General features: G+C 43.2%; 1 protein-coding gene across 2 annotated transcripts in view; it reads left to right on the forward strand.

Moving 5' to 3' along the window:
* Positions 1–14,605: 14,605 nt before the first annotated feature.
* The window catches only part of pak5 (p21 protein (Cdc42/Rac)-activated kinase 5), a 150,903-nt gene continuing 146,735 nt past the window's right edge, over positions 14,606–18,773 (forward strand). Inside the window, exon 1 of one of the 2 annotated variants that reach the window (XM_028820713.2) lies at positions 14,606–14,788. The gene's annotated coding sequence lies outside the window, so the exon portion shown is untranslated. The remainder of the gene's footprint in view (positions 14,789–18,773) is intronic. The other variant, XM_028820714.2, reaches the window with a different exon arrangement.

Consider the following 18,773-nt stretch of genomic DNA (forward strand, 5'->3'; position numbering starts at 1 on the left):
GAGTACCGTGTGTAGTTCTGGTCACCACACTACAAGAAAGACACAGCAGCAGCAGCACTCGAAGCTGTGCAGAGGAGAACAACCAAGTGCATCTCAGAGCTTGAGGACATGTCCTACTGTGACAGACTCTGAGAATGAAACTTGTTTAGTCTCGAAAAGAGGACACCGTGGGGGGACCTCATCCAGGTCTTCAACATTCTCAAAGTCGCTGATAAAGCAGATCTGGCAGAATTCTTTCAACTTAACAGTAAATCACGTAATCGAGGACACCAGTGGAAAGTAACGGGAAGTCCATTTAGGACTGAAGTAAGGAAGCTCTTCTTTATAGAAGGTGTTGTGGAAATCTGGAACAAACTAGTTGAAGCAGGAACCTTAACAACCTTTAAGAAGGACCTGGATGAGAAATTTGGGACTGCTTAGCTATTAGCTGTGTGTACACATCTATCTATCTATCTATCTATCTATCTATCTATCTATCTATCTATCTATCTATCTATCTATCTATCTATCTATCTATCTATCTATCTATCTATCTATCTATCTATCTATCTATTATATAGTGCCCTTTCACATCTATCTATCTATGTATATATTATAAAGTGCCTTTCACATCTATCTATCTATCTATCTATCTTTCTATCTATCTATCTATCTATCTATCTATCTAATCTATCTATCTATCTATCTATCTATCTATTATATAGTGCCTTTCACATCTATCTGATCTATCTATCTATCTATCTTTCTATCTATCAATCTATCTATCTATCTATCTATCTATCTATCTATCTATCTATCTATCTATCTATCTATCTATCTATCTATCTATCTATACTAGGGGGCTAACTTTGCTCGCCAACCCCCCCAACCTGCACTATGCGCCGTCACGTCTCTGCCACTCGCATTGTGAAGTGGGGGGCTGAACGCAACCCCATGGAGACGCAGTTCCACCCCTCCGAAACCCCCTCATAATCGCTGATACAATGGGGAAACAAACAGAGTTTTTTTTACCTCCACTTTGCTTGATCAGCTGCTGCTGCTGCTGCTGCCATGTCCTGTGATTTTCATCTTGCATGGCACTTCGAACATTTAAAAGCTTGTACAGCAGCTGTTTTCTACTCTTTGTCTTTTATTTCCGGCCCCAGGCGTGGGTTAAATCTCTTGGCACAAAGTGTCATCTCACGGGACGTGGAGTTCTTGATATTTTTTAGTTCATAATTTAAAAACTGAATAAGAATCTGAAAATCTAACAACATTACATTAAAGTTTGATAAATTCTGAAAAGAATGGTACCAAACATATACATGTATATGTAGGTTTTAAAAATAGGCTCAATATAAAGTGTGACAAAAAACGTGACATAAAAACATGACATAAAATCGTTGCACTTTTAGGCTTAGGATTTTTATATATATATAGTATATATATATATATACTATATATATATTATATATATATATATATATGAGGAAAGAGAAGGTCAGTTATACGGTTTGCATATTTGCAGTTGGAAATCCACAAGGGAGAAAAAACGAATCACGTATCATAAAATAGGTTTATTCCTGAGCTTTCAACCCCTACCAGGGGTCTTCATCAGAGGATAATGCTTAGACTTACAAGAATCAAAGGTAAATAATAGCAACACATTCAATGGGGGGTGGTGGAGGTGACTAAGTCAGTATGATCAAGGGGGGTGTATCGTTAAATTAAAGTGCATATGGTCCTTCTTAAGTTGGCATATGCTGGGTTTATGTCCAAGGTGTCTGTTGATGGCGTTTTCCATCTGATAGCCAAGACTCGGCCAAACTCTCTGGCGCTTTTTGTACTGGCCTTAAATTTACTTTCACGTTGTCCCAGTTGAATGTGTGTCCTTCGATTTAGTATGTGCATATATCAAAGATAGTGCGTTCCTTTCTTCTGACGGCGTTGCGATGTTCCTGTACACGTGTTGAGATTCTTTTTGACGTTTGTCCTATGTATACAGCTGAGCAAGAATCGCGTGGAATACTATAAACTGCGTTTCGTGGTTTCGGCTGTCGATTTCTTTGTTTTTAGCATTAAACAGGACCATGCGCAGATTGTTGGCGACTTAGTCCACCTCCACCCCCCCCCCCCCCCCCCCCCCCCCCCCCCCCCCATACTGAATGTGTTGCTATATATTGCCTTTGATTCTTGTAAGTCTAAGCATTATCCTCTGATGAAGACCCCTGATAGGGGTTGAAAGCTCAGGAATAAAACTATTTTATGATACGTGATTCGTTTTTTCTCCCTTTGTGGATCTCCAACTGCAAATATATATATATATATATATATATATATATATATATATATATATATATATATATATATATATGATTCATTTGATAGGTGGGTGGATGTGAAAGGCAGTATATAAAACATATATAGACTGTACTGCTTGCACAGTTATTTAATGCCGCTGCCTCCCATCTCCTGGACCCGGGTTCAATTCAAGGCCCAGTCAGCTGTGGACTTTTCAGTCTTTCATAGATGTGCAGGTTTCATTTAACTGAGTGTCTGGGGATTTGACCCTGCCTTATGCCTCAAAACCTTCTGAGTGACTGAGCAAACTCGGCAGTGGATGTTTTAAGGCTGCGAAAGTCTAAGGGTGAAGGGTGGGGGGGGTTGTTGGGGGGTCTTTGGTTTTTATTCACACATTCAGTAGGGTGAAGGAAAAAAAAAGCCTCCAGTAAGGAATCGAACCTGTGAAAAACGTAAGGGTAAGAAACGGTGACAGTGGAGGAGAAGATTCCGGCTGTCAGTTTAAAGGGGTTTGGCCATCCATTAGTCTTTGTTGTCACACGGGTCTTGCGAGTTTGCTGTCCATCCACGCCGAGTGATTATTCAATGAAGAAAACTCGGCGCGCGTTGGACATGAGGCGAAGTGCGCAGGCGCCGCGAGGCTAGTTGGCGGCGCTGTCATTTGTCTGCAGGCGCGGCTCGTTCTGCCCACATCACGTGACAGGGGATCGTTAATCCGCTTTACGGTGCTGGGCACTGCGTGAAGTTCGTCTTGTTCAGCGCTCGTCGAAGCACCGGACTGATGTGTTGTCCATTTTAAAACTCCACATTTGGATCGAAGCGCACGTTCCAGACGCTGGCCTCATTTCTCCTTTCTCTTGTTTTTTTTTGCTTTATCCTTGGCGTTAGGGCTACTGGTGTGTACTTTACTGTCGCCCTGATCAAAACGCGAAACTATGGAAAGTGAATTGGGGTCTGTGATTCCGCTTGTGGAATTTGTAACAGGTGGAGGCATGAAGGTGCCGATCCTTACGCGACATTGCTATTGTGATAACAGCTCAAGAGCCCACCTTACTTCAGCCCTTGAAGAATTCAATTTCACAAAAATATGACGAGAAGTACGGTGGCGCAGTGGTAGCGCTGCTGCCTCAAAGTAAGGAGACCTGGGTTCACTTCCCTGCGTGGAGTTTGCATGTTCTCCCCGTGGCTGCGTGGGTTTCCTCCGGGTGCTCAGGTTTTCTCCCACAGTCCAAAGACATGCAGGTTAGATGCATTGGCGATTCTAAATTGTCCAGGGTGTGTGTGTGACCCGCGGTGGGCTGGCACCCTGCCTGGGGATTTGTTCCTGCCTTCCGCCCTGGGATTGGCTCCAGCAGACCCTCGTGACCCTGTGTTAGGATATAGTGGGTTGGATAATGGATGCATGATGAGAAGATCAAAAAATGATGTTGGTATGAACCCTTGGTCTCGGTATGGACCGATTCATACCATAGTGGAAGAGAGGAACTGACCGGCTGCGAAGTAGCCAGCACTACCTATTTCGGACACTTGGTGGCAGCAGGCAAGCCTTTAAAAAGTCACATGCTACCAGAATAAATGAAGGCTAAGTGGATGTGAGGCGGTAGGGGTATCAGAGACCATGAGAGGGCACTTTGGCTTGGTGGTGGGGGCTTAGGCTTTATATTATAGAGCTCATTCTGATGTCCACCTGTGATCCCAGGATGGGTTTATAATCTGGTGCCTAACAAAGTATGTAGTTTGGTCAAATGCTTATTGGTTTCAAGCATTAGAGTCTGGAGAATCAGGGGTGCAAGTGACATAAAGGTGGGTGAGCCACCATGTTCAAGAGACTCAGTAGGCAGCTTTCTTGTTGTCTTTTATTTCTTACTTTATTTCCACCCTTATTTATTTATCTTTTTTTCCTCTTCCTTGAAAAATTATTGTATTTTCATAATGTTTTGCTATTTTTTTCCTTTTTTATTATTATTATCATTAGTATTTTAACTCTTCCTTGATAAATTATCATATTTTGATAACATTTTGCTATTTTTTTTTTTTTTTTTACTTTTTTATTGATTAGGACTAGACACTTCTTCATCCATATGCCCAGAGAGATTACCAGGTAGCCACATCTGTAAACTGTATAATTTAAACTGCAGTGGTAACTCTACTGCCTCGCAGTTAGCAGAGTGGGCTTCTCATTCTGAGTGCTTCCTGTGTGGAGTTTGCATGTTCTCTCCATGTTCATTTGGGTCTTCTCCAGGAACTTTGGTTGCTAAATTGACCCCTGATGTGTGTGTGTGTGTCTGTTTGTTCGTCCTGTGATGGACAGATGCCCTATCCTGCCAGATGCCTGATGTTGATGTCTCCTGGGACAGGTTGAGAAGATGGATGGATGGACTATTATAAATGTTACAAAATTGCCTTTCATATATTCAGCCTTTGGTAGTTTTGCTCTATTATTATTTCTTATGACTGAGCACTAAACCCATCTTTAGATATCCATCCTTTTTTTTTTTGACTCCCATATCTGCTTCAGGTTTGAAGACACAATGAGGTTTAATGAGAATGAATGGGACAGGCAGCTCAGCGCGCCGCTCATCTCCTTTGTTAATCTTCAAGACAGAAGGGCCTCTATGTCTTCTGATGCATCTGCTATTGTGTGTGTGTGGGGGGGGGGGGGGGGGGTGGGGGTGGATGAAGAGTGCAAAATGTGACCAGAGAAAGGGGGCCAAAAGAGACAGAAGCTTCCTGCCAATCTATCTTTTATATAGTGCTTTTCATTTATACGTATCCATTTTTTCAACTGTTCTTTTCACATCTATTTACTGTATAGTTATTCTCATATGTATCTCAGTATCATATCATGTCTTTTGACACTCCATCTCCTTATCATATAGTGCCTTTCAAATCCACATAGTAACTTTCACTTTTACCTGCAGTATTTTTCTGTAATTCCTTTAACATCCATTGTATAGTGTCTTATCATTTACAGTATGTCTATTGATCTATGACTTTCTCTAGTTCCTTTTATATCCATCCATTATATCATGGTTCTTATTTCTGTCTATCTCAATATGACATAGTGCCTTTCAAATTTAGGTGCGGCAAAGTGCTATCAGTGCATGCTCCCAACCTCTCTCACAGTGCCTTTCATTTATATGCATCTATTTTTCCTCTACTGTACTTTTTAAATCTGTCTTCTATATAATTGTTCTCATATGTATCTATTTCACTATTATATTGTGCCTTTCCAATCTATCTGTCATATAGTGACTCACTTTTATCAATTTTTCTGTCATTTTACATTGATTGTTCCTTTCATATCCATCTATTACACAGTGGCTCATGTTTGAATCTATCTTAGAATTACATAGTGCCTTTCAAACCTGTCTGTAATATAGTGCCTTTCATTTTTATCTACTTTTGTAGAAATTCTTTAGCTTTAAGGTTTTATATTATGGTGTAGGGTACACAAGCAAGAGACCAATTCGAGATGGGGCACCAGTCCACCACCAGGCAATTTGGAGTCGCCAGGTCCTCAAATACATACGTATATATTTCTTGAGCTTCTATAAAAGCTAAATTATTAAGATCTGTCAGTTATATAGTGCCTTTCATATCTATCTATCTATCTATCTATCTATCTATCTATCTATCTATCTATCTATCTATCTATCTATCTATCTATCTATCTATCTATTGTCACAAAAATGACACAAATTCATCAAGAAGGTTTGGGGCAGCCTGCAAAGTTTCAAATAAATGACAGCACTGATGTGCACAAAATGGAGTCCAAAACAGAACTGAATAGGGAAAAGGTGGAGGCTTTTAAAGGTCAGGGTAGGAAGTGACGTCAAAGGGGCTGGCATTGGAAAGGTCTTCAGCCATAGGCTCGAGTCCGGACGTGACAACCCGGGGGCCTGCGCCAGCAAGGCCTTCCTCTATAGGTCCAGACCTGGAAGTGACGTCAACAGGGCCAGGTGGAACTTCCTGTGAATGGTCTGCAGGAAAGCGAGAAAAAGAGTCAGTGCACCCTGCCACATCCCGGTCAGGTTTGGAATTGCCCTCAATCGAGCCCTTTAACTGCCTCCCATGTGCATGTGTGTGACACAATCTAATCCTGCCAACTACGCTATCTATCTATCTATCTATCTATCTATCTATCTATCTATCTATCTATCTATCTATCTATCTATCTATCTATCTATCTATCTATCTATCATTATATATTGCCTTTCATATCCCTCTATCATTTGCATAGATCATTTGAAATATGCACCATTGCAGTTACCAAGCATATGGAGAATGGGACACAACTGCATATTCTTTCATGGTTCCCTCCTCCTTTTCTAATTTAGTGTTTCTAGGGACTGTTTAAACAGGAAAAAGATGGACGCTGCCATGACATAATGGATGTGCTGATAAAACTAAGCAGTTACATTTTGTTAATTTAGAAGTAAAAAACAACAACTAGCAAATGTCCGACATCTAAACAATCCGCAGAGAACCAGCAGCGCGAATTCAGGAAGCTGATTATTGAACTTTGGCTCGGATCTGTGACTTTTTATGGACGGGTTGAAATCTAAAAGATCAGCGTAGACCTCTGCATTAGCTTTTGCAGTGCACCTTCTGTTGGAGTGCATTTTGTGGTACATGAAGTAACAAAGCGCATTGCATGTCCTGGAGTGGCCAGGTCAGAGTTGAGCTCCTAGTCCAATGGAGAATTTATGTGGCTGCTTGTCACTCGTGTTCTTCCACTTCTTCCTCAGTAGTCTTCTTTTTGCAGTCGATTGGTTTTAGGAAGTCCCTTCATTAGTTTCAAAGGTGATCACCTGTCTGTGGGGGTTCACTTGATTGTGGTGAGTAAGTGTGGTGGCCTAACCTACAAAATGAACACAAAGCAACACTCCAAGTAACTCCATGAAAAGCACAAGTCAGTGGACGGGAACGGCTGTAAGGATAATGGAAAGAGTGCGGCAGGGCAGGAAATCTGCTTGAGTAGGCTGACCACAAAAACTGAAGAAGACAAGCGATGGAGGCCACCGAGTGACCTCTGAGAACACTCAAGGAGGCACAAGCTGCAGTGGCTGAGAATCAAGGTCATGTGGGAGGAGCTGGGTGGAGCGGGGCAGAGCTTAATGTTACAGTGAGGGGTGCCTGGCAGAAGTCGGCCCCAGACCAGGTGCCAATCCATTGACTGACCCTCTGACATCCTCACTCCTAAGGGGGGTCTACTTAGAGTATCCAATTAAACTTACCTGTGAAAAACTACACATGGCCGATGACCGAGTGCCAGTCCATCACAAAGTCCAATGCCCACTCAGCCAGTCTGGCATCACTGTTTAAACTTAACCAGCCTGTGTTTGATGATGTGGGAGGAAAATCCACACTTGCAAATGGAGAACATGCAGACACCACCCAGACACCAACTCGGCACTGGATTTAATCCAGGAAGACTGAATCTGTGAAGCATGAGCAGCACATTCATGCCAACACCAAATGCTGCCCATGGCAGTGCGCCACTCTATATACGGGGAGACTTTCAGGCCACAAGGAAGCTTCTTCACAGAGGGGATTGGGAAATGAGTACAACTCTAGGAAGATACGCAATAAAGCCAAATGTTGGTGGACATCTGACCATCACACCTATGAGAACTTGTTGGACATCCCATTCCAAAACCACAGGCATTAACATGGAGTTGGCCTCCTACAAGATCCTTCATTCTTCTGGAAGGATGTTCCACAAGATGTTGAAGTGGGTTTGAGGGAATTTGTACCCATTCAGTCAAAAGGAGCATTTGTGAGGTCATGGACTGATGTTGAATGAGAAGACCTATGATTGGCGCAAACATGTTCAGTAGGGTTGAAGTTCAGGCCGCTCAAATTCTTCCCTGGCTTTGTGATACCTGGCTTTGTGCACGGTGGCACGGCCATGTTGGTGCAGAAAAGGACCTTCGCCAATTTGGAAGCTCACCTTCAACTGTCTCAAATGTTGGTGTGTGTGGTAGTAATGACAGTACCCTTCACTGCAACCAAGGGGTCCAACCCAAACCAGGCAATTACTGTATCCTTCCTCCACCATACTTTTCAGTAGGTCCAATGCAGTCCAGAAGGTGGTGTTCTTCTGACCTTCACCAAAACCCTAAATGGTGTTTTAGATGGCCAGATAGTGAAGTGGGATTCGTCACTCCGGAGAACACACTTCCACAACTCCAAAGTCCAATGGTGGCCTGCTTTACACCACACCAGTCAAAGCTTGGAGCTTTACAGTGGTGATCTTAGGCTTGAGTGCAGGAAAACCATTTCCTGAAGCTCCTGACATACACTTCTTGTGCAGATGTTTCTTCCGGGGGCAATTTGGAGCTCTGTTATGGGTGATGACACAGAGGATAGGCCATTTGTCTGCATTTCAGCAACTCATTGGTCCCGCTCTGTGGGTTTGAATAGCCTACCACTTTATGGCTGAGGTGTTGTTGCTCTTCGATGCTTCTGCTTCATAGCTGACTCTGGCGAATCTGGCAGAGCACTTGTGGGAAATGTGGCATCCTATGCCAGTGCCACATTTGAGGTCACCGAGATCTTCAGTACGACCAAGTGTTAACACTGCATGACCACGTTCTTGATTTAGTGCTTGTGTTGCTCAGATGAAACTCCTGAACTTAATAATTTGGAGAGGTGTCCACAAACGAGAGATGGAGCAAGGAGTCTGAGTGTCTGGGCTTGTGATGGTCCTGATAAAAACTGAGATCCGGGCCTTTAATGACCTCTTGGGCACGGCCATCAGCAGTGTTTCTGTCTGCGGAGAGAGTGTCAACCTTGTCATTGAGAGGTTTACTTACCGCAGGAGTGACATTCGTGTCTCTGGTGAATCTTCTTATGAAGACATTAGGCAGATTGGGAGAGCATGGGGGGTCATGGGGTCGCTGGAAAGGGGTGTGTGGTGCCCAAGATATCTCTGCAAAAGGACGAAGGTCCGAATCTTTAGAGTCCTGATGCTTCCTGTCTTAAAAGACATGGATGCTATCCAGTGACCTGAGATGAAGACTGGACTCCTTCATGTGTATCTGGACTCCTTCATTATGTTGTTGGACTTAAGTGCAACATTTGACACCATTGACCGTTCTATTTTACTGCATAAGTTAGAAAATGATGTTGGGCTTACAGGTCCCGTGCTCACTTGGTTTAGTTCTTATTTATCAAATCGATTCCAATATGTACAGAAATGTGCTGACAGGACTCCTTCATTACACACAGAAGTTCAATATGGTGTCCCGCAGGGCTCAGTACTGGGACCTTTACTGTTTTCACTTTACAGGCTTCCACTGGGATCTCTCATTAGGAAACATAATGTTAATTTTCACTCGTATGCAGATGACACCCAGTTATACCTTTTCATTTAGATCAAATTAAGTTTCTCGGATGTTGTCTTTAATAAGTTGTGTTAGTGAATTAAAGGAGTGGATGAATGAGAACTACTTGTGTTTAAATACAGATAAAACAGAGATGTTAATTGTTGGAGGGAATGACGCTGATCACAACAATATTTGGTCATCATTTAACTCAGTGGGAATCCCAATTAATTTTACTGAATCAGCCCGCAATTTAGGAATTATCTTTGACTCTAGCATGTCATTTAAAGCGCATATTACAAAGTTGTCCTAATCATGTTTCTTCCATCTTAAAAATGTTAGGAAATTAAGGCGCTTTCTAAATAGACAGGATTCTAAGAAATTAATTCATGCATTTCTTTCTAGTAGGATTGACTACTGCAATGCGGTGTTCACTGGATGTTCAAACTGTTCTCTATACAGCCTCCAGTTAATCCAAAAATGCTGCTGCAAGAATTATTACAAGAACAAGAAAATACAAACACATAACTCCAGTTCTTAAATCCTTACACTGGCTCCTGGTTAAGTTTAGGGCAGACTTCAAAATCCTCCTTTTAACATATAAAGCATTAAATGGCCGAGGTCCGGCTTACTTGTCGGAACTTATCATGACTTACAAACCAGAGCGCACATTAAGATCTCAAGATGCTGGTCTGCTTAAGATTCTAAGGATTAATAAAATAACATTGGGAGGTCGAACTTTTAGTTACAGGACCCCTAAACTGTGGAATGGTCTGCCTGCTACTATAAGAGATGCCCCTTCGATCTCAGCTTTCAAATCCCTGCTGAAGACTCACTACTTCAGTTTTGCACACCCTGACTAGAGCTGCTGATTAACTGTGCAGACTGCATCTGTACTAATGACAGTGTTAATGACTAACCCGTGTTAGTCATTAGCACTAAAACATAAGGAACATGATAGTTAGAACTGGATACAAACCCTCACCTATTCAGTTTCTCTTCTCGGTACTCAAATGTGGCACTTGGTGCCAACTTGCCAAGTTGTTTTGCCTGCCTAAGGAAAAGTCATCCCAGATGGAGGATTGCAGGAATAGTGGGAAAGAGGGGTCCTTTCATCGGATTGGCTGGCCCAGCACTGTTTCAGCCGTGGAATTTACCAAATGGGGGAGGCAGCTTGATGGATGAGGTCTCCAGGACTCTAAATATATCCAAATCTTATTACGGGATATCATCTACTGTTAAATTTTAAACTCTGTACTTCTAAAATTTTTATTTTATACTGTATTGAGGATTTGTTCTGTTCTGCGTATTGTATTGTATTGTATTGACCTTCTTCTTTTGACACCCACTGCACGCCCAACCTACCTGGAAAGGGGTCTCTCTTTGAACTGCCCTTCCCAAGGTTTCTTCCATTTTTTCCTTATAAGAGTTTTTCCTTGTCTTCTTAGAGAGTCAAGGCTGGGGGGCTGTCAAGAGGCAGGGCCTGTTAAGCCCATTGCGGCACTTCTTGTGTGATTTTGGGCTATACAAAAATAAATTGTATTGTATTGTATTGTCTCTTCAGATAGTCCTTGGGTACCATTGGTTTGACTTTGTGTTGCTTATGGAGTCCCAATTGAGGCACATGACCTGCATTGTGAGGGAACGTCAGTTGCAGCACTACGGCCACGTGGCGTGATTACTCGAGGGTGATCCGGCTCACAGGACCTTCATTGTTGAGGACCAGACCAAGGGGATGCCCATATAACACCAGGCTGTGGCAGATAGATGGTCATTTCCAGATGGTGGAACTGGACCACCTGTCTGTCTCATGCCAACCAGGATCCCAAGCTGTTTTGTTGTGTGGTGAGTGTTGTACCAGTCCATGCTCCCTGAGCTGTCCGCATACCCGTGGCCATATAGTACAATTCACACACACTTTTGGTCCTCTAAAAACATTCAAAGTGGAATCAAACAACTTCCAGTCAGGCTGGATGAGAGAGCAAAGTGCCAAATGTGACAGGAGTGTAAGAAATCAATAAGGTTGGCAAGACTCCATGTCTGCAACAGCCTACATTGAGGAAACACACAGGTATCTCATTGCAACGTGGAACGTGACAAGTACCTGCCACTAATCGCCTTGTCCTGCGGCTAAGGGGGGGGGGGGGGGGGGGGGGCGATCAGTAAATACAAGACATCTCATGAGACTTTCAAGACAATACACGCCACCAGGGACACCGTCATCCAAAACGGAGATTGATGGACCGCATGTAGAACTCAAGCCCGGGGCTTTATGGGTGTTTCTGCAAGAGATGGGATGTGAAGACGTGAGACACCACAGCCTCCGTAAAAAAGCACTAAAAGACAGCCTGCTTTGGGAATTGTAAGGAGGGCTGCAAGAAGGCTGAACGCGTGAAGGACTTAAACTCAAATAATGAAAACGTACATCAGCTGCAGAATGCCTAAATAAAAAAGTGAGAGTCGCAAGACATTGGAGACCCTCGATGGCTATTAGAGCATCGCCAGAACAAAAAGGTCAGCGTCCTCAAGTGGCACCGTCCTTGTCCGGATACTCGGGCTCCTCGAGAACCTGCGGCACAGCTTGAAGTGCGCTGGCTCAATGAGAGATGCATGAGAATTACAGAAAATCGGCAAAGAAGAACGGATGAAAAATCACCAGTGAGCACGGCCCATCGAAACGGTCATCCACTGAGACAACCAGATGGGCTGATTACGTGTGCAATAATTTATTTCAGTGTATTCGCTACTTTCCAAACTCTATTACTAAAGCCGGCCATTAGTGTATTCAGTAACAAATGACACGGATGAGTCTGTATGAGGCGAATGACGTCAACTGCCTCATAACAACAGCGCATGTCGGGGTCCCATTTGGAGCCTTAGTTGGGGAGAGGAGGACGGCACCCCTTGGTGTCCAAAGCGCATTAGTCCGTATTATGCTGTGTTTCATTTACCTCGGAGGTCAGAGCTGGGAATGACGATACACCCGAATTGACCGCGTTCTAGTAAAACATTCGGAAAAACAATAATGGACTCATCCAGGAAAACCTTTTGTTGCGGAATAAAAAGCAGATGATAACAACTCATTACGTGGTATTATATACGTCCAAGCACCGCCGATTGTAGTTGGAGAGTACTGTATGTACGACCGATTTAATAAGACACAAATAGACAGAAGGGCTCAAAAACAATATAATACTACAGGTTTCACTAAAGTCTGCAGTGAACGTCGGCATTTTGGGTTGACATCACGTGATGGACGGCCAGGGCCCTTACCCAGCTGGGAGACTTTTGGAGTGGAAGGACCTGAGGAGAGAGCGTAGACGCGGCACTGTCTATCCTGGATCACTAGATGGCAGTCCCCCTGGGCTGCAGCGGTGCCTCAGGTGTCCACAGGGCACCATGGGACATGGAGTTCTGCATTTCAGCCCTGTTGGGCTCTGTGGGTGCCACCAGGGGGTGCTGCAGAGCCCTGCTTCATTGGGCTCCCACCTTACCCGGAAGTGCTTCTGGACTAAGTACTCCCGGGTATTACATAAAGGGAGCCACTTGCTACTGCTCTGGGAGCCACAGTTGGGAGGAAGAGGGACGAAGCTGCTGGAAGAAGAGTGGAGTCAGAAGGAGGGGCAGAGAGAAGAAGAAAAGAAAGTGTGGTGTGCATAATGCGTACTGTGTAGAGAAGGTGGGAAAACGGTTTGGGAAGAGTTGAGTTGTGTTGGACTTGTGCCTTGTGCCTGCCTGTCTGTCTGTCTGTCTGTCTGTCTGCTTCAGGTTTCGGGAGCTGGTGTGCCCCCTGCAGGTAACAATCATAATCAAGTCAGAGAAACTCGGACTTGACAGACAAACCCTGAGTTTCCAAGCAGGAAATACCACTATTGGGGTCATTCCAGTTGAAACTTGGAAATTACAACTTCCCAGGTCAAATAGAATGCAGCATTAGACTTCGCCAAGGTGGGGTTTCCTCAGCGTCCAGAAGTGATATCCAGTGTCTATCTACTGTATATAGTGGATATTATTTCTTCTTGTTATGCCTTTCAAATCTGTCAGTAATATAGTGCCTTTCATTTATACCCATATGTGTACAATTTCTTTAACAATAAGGTATAAGACTGAGGCCACCTCTGAAATGGGGCACCAGTTCACCACCAGGCAATTTGGAGTCACCAGGTCCTCAAAGACATTCGTGTATATTTGTTGAACTTCAGTAAAAGATAAATTATAAAGATCTGTCTGTCATAGAGTGCCTTATCTATCTATCTATCTATCTATCTATCTATCTATCTATCTATCTATCTATCTATCTATCTATCTATCTATCTATCTATCTATCTATCTATCTATCTATCTATCTATCTATCTATCTATCTATCTATCTGCCTGTCATATAGTGCCTTTCCTATCTATCTATCTATCTATCTATCTATCTATCTATCTATCTATCTATCTATCTATCTATCTAATCCTGCCAACTACACCATCTGTCTGTCTGTCTGTCTGTCTGACTGACTGTCTGTCTGTCTGTCCTATAGTGCCTTTAATATCTATCTATCTATCTATCTATCTATCTATCTATCTATCTATCTATCTATCTATCTATCTATCTATCTATCTATCTATCTAATCCTGCCAACTACACCATCTGTCTGTCTGTCTGTCTGTCTGTCTGTCTGTCTGTCTGTCTGTCTGTCCTATAGTGCCTTTAATATCTATCTATCTATCTATCTATCTATCTATCTATCTATCTATCTATCTATCTATCTATCTATGTACATATGTGTGTATGTATACATATTTATATATGTGCATATATGTTTGTTTATATAAACATTACTATATATTTATACATTTAACTATCCATATACTCCATTTATCCTTTTAAGGATCGCAGGGAGAGAGAGAGGATTTTTTTGTTTCTTTTTGCGTACGCCTGTGTGTGTGTGTATCTGTGTCCCGTCGTGTACTTGTGCACACGCTGAAAACCGCGCATATGTGCGCTATTTGTTGGCTCTCATGTGCTTTGAAGCTCCGCTCCCCCAACAGCCCGGATGTAGCGCACTGTCTTTGCATCAATACGGGGCTGGCAGATCGCAGGAGAGCAATAACATGGCGCTGGCATCAGTATAACGGGACCGGGGAAAGAAACGGGAAGAAATGTGAGGCGCGCTGGAGGAAAACAGAAGGTAAGGAAGACGCTGATGATTTCCAAATTACATTAAATGCGAGATTTATTTCCGGTTGCTTTTTATTTTCCCGTTCCGTAGGCTGTGTGCACGTTATTTGTAAGAAATTGTCAGCGGTGAGGATTGCCTTCTTAGTCCTATTGAGCGGCGCTCACTACATCATTATAAGCCTTCCCAAAGGCGTGCGATTGTTCTGATTCACGAGATACACGGCGGCACGGAAATGTGCGGCGCAATGTGCGTAGTGAAGAAGTCGTGTTGTTATTTTAAGTGCGGATTACACAAATATGTCATTTTTTTTTTGCATTGTCTTGCAGCGATCTTTGATTCATTCTTTCCATGACTGAATTGTGCTTAATGACACCAAGAGTCGCTTTTGAAAAGGATGTGCTCTAAAAGCTACCTTTTATGTCCGATTAGTTTCTGGAATTATCTATCTATCTATCTATCTATCTATCTATCTATCTATCTATCTATCTATCTATCTATCTATCTATCTATCTATGACCCCCCCCCCCCTCACCCCCGCCCCCCCCCCGTCCGATACTGTATATGCAACCCTTTGTAGTTTTGCGACTTAATTGAGCCCCGTGTTTGGTAAATGAGCATTTTGTCCCTGGCGTGTTCTCCCCCTGCCTGTCGAGTGACTTTAATGTGCGGTGGCACATGCCGACTTGGAGAGACGAATGTGAAAATTATGAATGACTTAACAAGATTGTACCGGTGGTGTGCTGTCGGTGCACCTGTGAAGGGGCCGTCTGTGTCTAACCGCTCATCTTGTTTTCCGTCCTCATTAGTCCGTTGATTCATTTTGCTTTTGTCTGGTTACTAGGAGGAATGCAGCTTTGGTTCTGAAGGTCTGGATTTAACCTTGATGTGTCCAGGGTTGGATGGACTGTTTGTCAGTGGTGATGATTACTTTTAATGACCTCTCTGACACTTTGTTTCTACAATGATGGACGTAAAACTGTAAAACTGAATTGAATTCTCAGCCTCATAACTTGTTCTTATGTAGTAAGTGGACACAACAGCATTCGGTCCGAGTATCAAACGCAGATTCATTTGTTGTCTCTTTCTAGCCTTGGAGTCAGTCATAGTTGACAGTAGGCTGACCTTTACTTCCCCCATTTCTTCTACAGTCAAGTTATCTACTTTATCACTTATGAAACCTTGCCATTAAGTGCTGAAGTGATGCCTTGTGTGTTTCATCATTTCTTGGGTGGGCTCCCTCTTTAATATTCTTTGTAGAGGAGCATTGGCAGGTGGACAGCAGGATCAGAATGCGCTCGATGGCGCCTTACACAACACGACACGGTGACGGTGTGACCTCTCAGCTGGCTTATCTACACTGGCTTCTTGTCAAATGCTGAATAGTCTCCAGAGCTCTGGTTATATCTTAGTAAACCTTCCAGACCCTCGAGACCTTTAGACAGTGGTCTTCTTTCTATTCCAAACCCACGTTATGAAACTTTTGGCAAATTCTTCATTTGGCTTTTCTTCAGTTTCCATCAGAATACCACCCTGCCTGTCTTCTTTGGCGTTCGTGAGTTTCCCTGCCACGGCCATTTATGCCTTTTTAAAATTTTTTTGGAGTTATCCCTATTTTATGTCCCCGTCCCTCTTCGTCCCTCTACTCGGTGTAAGGTAGGGGGCCCTCACTAGCCAGGGGACCTCAAGCTGTCACTTATGTCATTAATGGCTCTGGTCCCTGCTCTTCCTGCCCCTACATGGTGTTGTCATCCGTACCTTAATTCATTTTTATGGGATTTACATTTACACAATCCTGACACCATTTTCTCATTAGTTTTTCTTTTTAGTATAAATTGAGAAAGGTCAGCCCTGCGGTGGGCTGGCGCCCTGCCCGGGGTTTGTTTCCTGCCTTGCGCCCTGTGTTGGCTGGGATTGGCTCCAGCAGACCCACACGACCCTGTAGTTAGGATATAGTGGGTTGGGTAATGGATGGATGGATGGAGAAAGGTCAAGATTGTCCGAGATCTTTCGGGGATTTTGGCATCTCTCAGTTTTATAGCAATTCTCCCATAATTCCACAGGATATGCACCGCCCATGACGTCATGGGTATAAACGACGGTATAAAGGTTGCTCCAAACATCTCCATTATATTCGAGTTTATTGAATAGAACTTCGGCTCAAATCTTTCAAAACCTTCTGTTCTTTTTGAACATCTCATTTTCTAAAGTCTTCCTCTTGGTTCTGACTTCTGATTTTGGATTACATTTCCAGTTTATTGGAAAAATAGGACTGACGTCTTGCTTCGGATCTTAGCATTGCCATTGACTACACACGTATCTCCCGGTCCTCTCCATTAAGATCATCGTTGTCTGATTTTCAGTCAGTATTCAAGGTGGTTGGAATTCATCGATTTATCTCGTTCGGTTACTTTACGGTTCCATCCCGTTCCTGCATTTGACTCGCCTAAATTCTGTTGTTGCTTTGTCTCGTAACTCTGGATGGGACCACAAGACCACATTCATGCTTGCACGGGAGGGAGGGATTTGAATCTCCAGTCGATGGACACACGTCGGAAAACTGCCGTACACATAAAAGAAAAATCTGACCGACACGGGGAGGACGTGGGAACTCCAAGCAGTGACTGAGCGCAAGTTACAAATCTACTGACGGGCGAAGCGATTCGCACGTAATCGAAGTTGGAAGGCATTTCCCACAGGATTTCATAAAATTTCTCTCGAGTGGGCCTAATGTCATTTTCTTTTATTAAATATACATTCATTTTAAAAAATGCCCGGTTATATCAACGTATATGGGAGGGGGGGTCATCATTTTCGGTTATGCATGTCTAGTTTGACTGTGTTTTTTGTTAACGATAATTTAAATCCACCAATAGTGAAGATAAAACTGACTGTCTACCTGTTGATTATAAATACGAAATAACAGCCCATTGGCAGACACAAATGCCCTGATAATATCCGTTATAATTTTGGCGGGTAACCTCATACAACAGCAAACAGACAAATGACCATCTACGACCTCTCTTGTAACTTGTGTGTTTACGAAACGTTGAGTTTTACGTGACTCCTATCTTGAAGATGCCTGACGCGTACGTTTCTGGTCTCCAATCTACGAGTAAATATGTCTTTCGATATCCCACATTACAGGCGAGGATTGTCGTATCTACTGTACCAATCAGCTGCTTGCCTTGCTGACGTTGGAGACTTTGCCGTCGATCGAGTTGGTGGCTCATGAGTATCCGACAAATTCATGACTAGGCCGAACCTTCGACATTTCATGGCTTCGACATTTTGTAGACCTTCCAGCACACTCGATGGCGGAGTTGGTAGCAAACCCATCGGTAAGCCAGCGGTAGCGTTTCAGTTCACTTGTCTCTGGGGCGAGTCCGAACCTTTAGGTTCTGAAACCGGACTCTGGAAGGCTTTACAGGTCTGTTCGTTTCTGTCAGTGTGCTGTACCGTTGTTTGGTAGATGCAGGTCTCGAGCTTTATTCTCTTTTTTTACCTGAAGAATGTAATGGTATTTCTTATTTCTTCTCGATACGGTTTCATTTAGACCAGCGTTTCTCAGCCTTTAAGTATTTGCAACCCGAGTTTTCATAACAGTTTTAATCGCACCCTTCTAACATTTTTTTGAAACCCTAATAAAATGTATTCCTATATTTTTTGTTGCCGATACACCGCTACAAGTTTAAAATTTCCCTACGAATAGCAAAATTACGCCACATATGGCAACATTCGCGCCCCCTTTTTTGCCCTGCAGTTTGAGAACCGCTGATTTAGACTTTCATTGGGCCATTTTTCTGCTGCCATTTTGTTTTCTTCTAACAGCAAGGCCGGATGAAGGCCCCTACAGGCCCCTGGGTAGATGTTGCTCCTTCACAGAGAATTGCTGTATTTCACATACATTTCTACCCATTTGATAGGAGCCCGCAAGTCTGGCTAAACTCGGAAAGTGGATGCCAGTGGTCTCCAGCTCCTGTCCTGGTGGGCCACA

This window comes from Erpetoichthys calabaricus, chromosome 15, assembly GCF_900747795.2.
Source record: "Erpetoichthys calabaricus chromosome 15, fErpCal1.3, whole genome shotgun sequence".
Lineage (NCBI taxonomy): Eukaryota > Metazoa > Chordata > Cladistia > Polypteriformes > Polypteridae > Erpetoichthys > Erpetoichthys calabaricus.